This window comes from Anabas testudineus, chromosome 7 (genome assembly GCF_900324465.2).
Source record: "Anabas testudineus chromosome 7, fAnaTes1.2, whole genome shotgun sequence".
Taxonomy (NCBI): Eukaryota; Metazoa; Chordata; class Actinopteri; order Anabantiformes; family Anabantidae; genus Anabas; species Anabas testudineus.
Genome location: NC_046616.1, coordinates 564,743 through 571,232, shown reverse-complemented (window position 1 = coordinate 571,232; position 6,490 = coordinate 564,743). Strand labels below are relative to the sequence as shown.

Genomic DNA, 6,490 nt, shown 5'->3' with positions numbered 1-6,490 from the left:
GTAGTCTGTCTAGTATTTAGTGTGTATTACTAGTCCTGATATGTTGTAGTAGTACATAGTCCTAGTATTAGTTTTAGTCGTCTCGTCCTAGTATTAGTTGTAGTAGTCCTAGTCCTAGTATTAGTTGTAGGTAGTCCTAGTCCTAGTCATATTAGTTGTAGTAGTACTAGTCCTAGTATTAGTTAGTAGTACTATCCTAGTATTAGTTGTAGTAGTACTAGTCCTAGTATTAGTTGTAGTAGTACTAGTCCTAGTATTAGTTGTAGTAGTACTAGTCCTAGTACAGGTCACGTCGTTTAAACGACCAGAATCGATGAATGAACTTGTTTATTATACAAATTAACCTGGTTCAGAATAATTATTCTACTAAATGATCCTAAACCTTCACACACGCCGATGTTCCAAGACCCGGACAGCGACCTGGAAAACCCGCTCTGTCCCGGTCCTGTTCTGTCCCGGTCTGACTGTTCTGTCCCGGTCTAACTGTTCTGTCCCGTCGTTCTGTCCCGGTCTGACTGTTCTGTCCCGGTCCTGTTCTGTCCCGGTCTGACTGTTCTGTCCCGGTCTGACTGTTCTGTCCCGGTCTGACTGTTCTGTCCCGGTCTAACTGTTCTGTCCCGTCCTGTTCTGTCCCGGTCTGACTGTTCTGTCCCGGTCCTGTTCTGTCCCGGTCTGACTGTTCTGTCCCGGTCTGACTGCTCTGTCCCGGTCCTGTTCTGTCCCGGTCTGACTGTTCTGTCCCGGTCCTGTGTGAGCCGGACGCCCCTGTTCTCACCTTGCTCCTCCTGCTTCGCCGCTCCGAGCCACAGCGGAACGTCAGGGGGGCCCGAGCCGCACAGACTCCGGGGCCAAGTGCGGGTTGGTCCGGTATCGGCGGGACGTTCTCCGGTTTTGAGGTTTTGTTGATCCAGATGAAGGCAGACCGAGTCCTGCTGCTGCCGCTTTTATCTGAAGCCCCCCCCCCCGCTCCTGTCCTCCGTCAGGTCCGCAGCAGCTGACTTCGGATCAGCCAATGAGATTTATAGGCCACCGGCCGATGGACCAATCAGAGCCAGTGATGCTGCACAGAGGTGACGGGGGGGGGGGGGGGAAGGGGCGCTAACATGACGTAATGCTCCAGATTCTCCTGATGACGGTCTCAGGATCCGCATCCAGACTTGAATTGATCATCATGAACAAAACAAAACATGTAGTAAAGGGTTTACTTCCAAAGTAGTACTGCGAGTACTGAGTACACAGAACAGTAGGTACAGCACAGTAAAACAGTCAGAGAGCTTCAGTGAACACATGATGGATCAGTTCTCAGTTTATTAACGTTCTCATAAAAAACACCGAGCAAAGAAAGAACTCGGGAATAAAGACACGAGAACCGAGAGAAGAACGTTTCAGTCAATGTGAGAACAGAGAAATTCAGGATCAGACCTGATGATGAAGAGATGAACAGAGTAACTCGAGACGTGTGCACTGATCCAGTAAGTGTCGCTCTGACTCACAGTTCCTGTCGGAGCGATGAAGACGACGATGACCACACCGAGGAAGAGGAAGAGGAGGAAGAGGAGGAACCTGCAGTGAGTAGAAATCAAATCAACTTCATGTCCTGAACTAAATGAGTTTGTTATATGTGTAACAGTAGTAACAGTAAGTGAAGCTGAAGTACTTTAGAGGTACAGTACTGTCCCGTCACCACAGAGGAGGAGGTCAGAGTTCAACGACGACGGAAAAGGAACCAGCTTCAGCTTGTTTAACGTCTTTAAAGCAGAAACAGTTTGATCCAGGAGGATTCAATCTGGGACAAAGGGAACTTCTGTTCGTGTACAGTTGTTACTGGAGGAGGAGAGATCGAAGGGACCGGCAGCGGTACCGCCAGTACCCGCTTCTGTACACCTGTCGACTTGATGCCAATCAGAAGTGAGAAGCTGAAGGTTCACAGGTCAAACTGAAGTCAAACCTCAGTTTGGATCAACACCAAAGTCGACATTAATTCCCATCACGACCGAGCGTGTTGGGAAGAACATGGACCTCATTGTCATAAAGAAAAACTTTGTGCTGTGATCATTTGAGCTCAGTTGTTAGAATCTCACGTCTCAGTTCTCCCAGGCTCAGTGAAGTACACACCAGCTGCTGTAAGCTGAACCCTGATGAAGACCTGAGAGACCAGAACCTGTTCACCTGGCTGAAGGTTGGGGTGCCATCCTGGCTGTGGAGGAGTCGACCAGTTCTGAACAGGACTGGACTGTCTACCTGTGTTGTGTGGAACCCTCTGGGTTCTGTAGAACTATGGGTTCTAGAAGCGTTGATATGTGCCACCCTGTCCTTGTTCCAGGCTGTGTCTCTGTTGAGTGTGAACTGGTCTTGGGATGAGGTTCTGACAGAAAACACTGGACCAGTAGGAAACTGAACCAGGGGAAAAGTTCCACAGATTCAGAGCAGAGGAAACGACTACTACTACTGAGGTACTTAATAGTACTCAATAGTACTGTTGTTTTAGATAAGTCTGAACTCAGACTGTGGACTTTGGTTCCATCAGTTCTATTAAGGGAGAATTAAATGGACCGCAGCCACAGTGAACAGCTGAGCTGTGATGTTTCCATCAACAGATTCTCTTCAGCTGCATCATTGATCAGGTCCCTGACGAGTCGGAACCATTCAGGAAGCACTGGCACACGTTCCCTCCTTCAGTTCCTGCTGTTGAAGCAGCAGAACTGGACGTACACAGCAAGGTCAAAAATACAAACTACAAGAACGTTGTTGTGTGTCAGGTGAGCGAGTGACGTCAGGTGAGTGAGTGACGAGACAGAACAAACTGTACAGAACAAAATAGTTTTATTACCTTCTCCCAGTGTGTGTGAGCTCGTAGAAAACAACATTGACAGCAACAAAAACTGAAGTCATGTCCATAAAAAATAGTTTTTCTTTTAGTTTTCCAGTGAATAACGTGGAACATTTAGAATTCGGTCTCAGAAAAATAAAGGCAGGCTCCGCCCCTTTACATCAATAAATTCCTCAACCAATCACAGCAGAGGAGGGGCAGGCCGTGCAGGATCTGACAGCGACGATTGGCCACAGAAGCAACACGCCATCAACGCGCCTTGGCCCGTTGGTCAGGCCGCTCACACACATACAGAACACTTATGTTCAGATTCTAGTTAGATTTAATCTATGTACAGAAACGGTTCCACGATAGAAACTGTTTACAATTACTGATGTCAATCATCTGCTTCCAGAGCGTTCTGTCTGATTTTGTGCTGCTGCAAAGGATCATGGGACACCTGTAAATGTTTCAGTACAGGAAACTTTTACTTTAAACACCTGCTTCTCCTGACTCGGCTCAGAGTCCGGGTTCTCAGGTGGGAATCTGGACGTGGGTGGCAGGTCTTACCCCCAGACCGTAAAGTGTCCCGAGATGACGTCAGCATCGCCTCTTTTTTCTAAAATGGATTTAACAGTTGGATCGAACCGATTCAAATATGTTGTCCAACTTTTCAGCTGAAGAACGTCGTAGATCATAAACGTTTGACCTCGTGACCTCATCTCAGGAACCAACTTGTCTGGCTGAATGAGAACAAAGGCTCCTAGAGAATGGACCAATCAGTACACTGTTTGTCAGACAGAAAACTCCCAACTGGACTTTTCTAAATGTCTGAGCTGAGGAAATCATCAGACCTTCATGTGCTTTCAACTGTTTCTGGATTATCTGACATGTGTACAACTGTAGTTGGTACCTGGACACATGTGAACAGGATCAGTAGAGCTACACATGTTTAACAAGGAGCACATCATCTCTCTACAGTCCGCGTCCAGAACACCAGCCGTTACTGATCAATAGAAAAACAATCTTCGTGTTCTGCTGGTGACGTTAGCTGGACTCAAACCTTCGTCCAAAGCTCCAAAAGTTCAGCTCTAGGTTATAAATGGCTTATTTGTCGTCATCATGCTGTGGATTTCTTGATTTTTATAAAAACAACGAAGATGCATCTTTGTTCTGCTGCAGCACTGAAATGTTTAAGGCTTCCTTAAACTTTTTACACAATATAAACACGTCGTCTCTGATAGAAAAATAGACTCATGCTGTAAAGGAGAGAACAGTCGAACACAATGGCTTGGTGCTGCGTTTAGGTCACAGCTGAGGCTGGGAAAACACACCGTCAGGAACTGAGGCTGATTTCAGCGAGTTTCACATTTCTACAAGAATGTTTTCTTTACTGACTGTTAGTTGCTGCTGATCATCACGACCTTCTGAACTGGGACGGTCGAGTCTGACCGACTCATCAGATCTGATTAAAGTTATTTCAGTTCAGGAGTAACCTCAAGAAGTGCAGGGACGTTTTTCAGCATGTTGAATGTCAGCTTCACTCAGTTCCTGATGGTCCAGCTGAGTCTCTCAGTGGTTGTAGTTTGATACCTTGGACGACTACTACTACTACTAGGATAACTTTGGACTAATTTATTCACATTCAGTGAAGGATTAAAACTTTTACAGTGACGCTGCTGATTTTCTGCGACTTCAGCATCATTCCTCACGTACCTGTTTTAATCTGGAGGTTAAACCTTTATCCACATCAGAACCTCATTACAACTGGTGGAACAAGTACCAAGTTACTTTACTAAAGTATTAATACTAATAAGTAAAACTACATTCCTACATTCAATTGAATGTACAAACACCATCAAACTTTCAAAAGTAAAAGTATGTTATTCGATCGTTTACTGATCGAGTCGTTTTTACTACGTAATAAACAGTTAACTAGTTTAGTCCAGCTGTTTCTGACCTGTGGGTTAATTATTAATGGGAAAGAGGAAACTTAGTCAGTCTTCAGATTTTTTCTTTCATTTCTGCTCTTAATATTGTTATTAAGCTAGATGAGCTCTTATTATTATTATTATTATTATTATTAAGCTAGATGAGCTCTTATTATTATTATTAAGCTAGATGAGCTCTTATTATTAAGCTAGATGAGCTCTTATTATTATTATTATTATTATTATTAAGCTAGATGAGCTCTTATTATTATTATTATTATTATTATTAAGCTAGATGAGCTCTTATTATTATTATTATTATTATTATTAAGCTAGATGAGCTCTTATTATTATTATTATTATTATTATTAAGCTAGATGAGCTCTTATTATTATTATTATTATTATTAAGCTAGATGAGCTCTTATCATCATCATCATCATCATCATCATCAAGCTAGATGAACTTGAACAGAGACACAGAGACCAGAATTAATTCCACAAACTCACTAAATCACAACAAACTCAGCTGCTTCTGTCGAAGAGTCACAAACCAAAGTCAGACATTTATCACAACCTCGTGTTTTCTTAACAGTAAGTTCAATATTTGTATAAAGTAGCATATGTATACCTCAAACAGTACTTGAGTAAAGGTACTTAGTTACTTTCCACCGCTGCACAGTGTAAACGCGAAACTGATGATGCTGAGGTGACAGATGGTGTCCGTCTACAAATGTGGACACGTGGTCGGGGTTAGTTAGGTTAGTTATGTTGCTAACGTTAGGGTGGGGGCGGGGTGAAGGGGCATTATGTGGCACAGATAGTAAGACAACGTCTGTGTGTGTGTGTGTGTGTCAGCAGCTTCGTCGTCACACAGTAGCACAGTAACACGTTAACGGCGTCATCACGAGCAACAACAGCAACAACAGCAACCTGCGGGTAAACAACAGTCAGGTCAGGTTACCGTGGCAACCACAGAGCAGAGCTAGCATCACAAACATCGACAACAACGTCATCAACAACAGTCTTTGTTTTAGAAGAAAAAGAATCCACTTTGGATTGGTAGAAAAATTGCAGCTCGTCGTTTGGCGTTTTGCAGATTCTGATGTTGCCACAAGTTTCCCTGAGTCCGGAGGGGGTGGGGGGGTGGGGGGGTGGGGTGGGGGGGGGGGGGGGGGGGGGGGGGGGGGAAGAGACTGACGAGAAGAATTATTGTGATTTAAATGTTTTAGGAACTTTGAAGCTAAAAGTCAGAGCAGCCACGAGTCACAAACCTGATCTGAAGCGTTTCTCCAAATGAAGCGTCTCAGTGTTGTTGAAATGACTGTTCACATGAAAACTTAGTGGCAACATCGCTGCAGATTGACGACACCAGGCGTCCGAGGCTTTCAGAAAACAAAAGAAAACAGTGATCGACTATGTCTGGAAGGAACGCTGAAATTAAAATGTTCGTCAGTGAAACAAACACCAACATTTTAAAGCCAAAGGAATGTCTCTGTGTCGTCAATAAAACAGTTCCACTCGTGCAGAATCACAGGACGACACCTGTTTAAACTTAAAGACTGTTTTAGAAAATATACAATCTGTCGCATAGAGAAATAACTTGGCTGAGTAAAAACTCCAGATGAAAGCTGAAATATGAATTTCTGCCGCTCATCATCCCTCCTCTGTGATAAGTGCTGAAAGGCTTGACCTTCGAAAAAAGGCCAATAAGAGCAAAGCAGAATCTTTGTCAAAGTCGTTTCTGAAAGC

The 6,490-nt window shown here is 44.0% G+C and overlaps 1 protein-coding gene across 3 annotated transcripts in view; it reads right to left on the bottom strand.

Annotated features, from left to right (window-relative positions):
• The window catches only part of si:ch211-180f4.1 (leucine-rich repeat neuronal protein 1), a 21,380-nt gene extending 16,437 nt beyond the window's left edge, over window positions 1-4,943 (bottom strand). The window contains exons 1-2 of one of the 3 annotated variants that reach the window (XM_026368930.2): window positions 1,658-4,943; window positions 1,494-1,563 (exon numbers count right to left, since the gene is read on the bottom strand). The gene's annotated coding sequence lies outside the window, so the exon portion shown is untranslated. Of the gene's footprint in view, window positions 1-382; window positions 432-775; window positions 1,069-1,493; window positions 1,564-1,657 lie in introns of those variants that run through there. The other 2 variants (XM_026368929.1, XM_026368931.2) reach the window with 2 other exon arrangements.
• Between the last annotated feature and the right edge of the window lie 1,547 nt (window positions 4,944-6,490).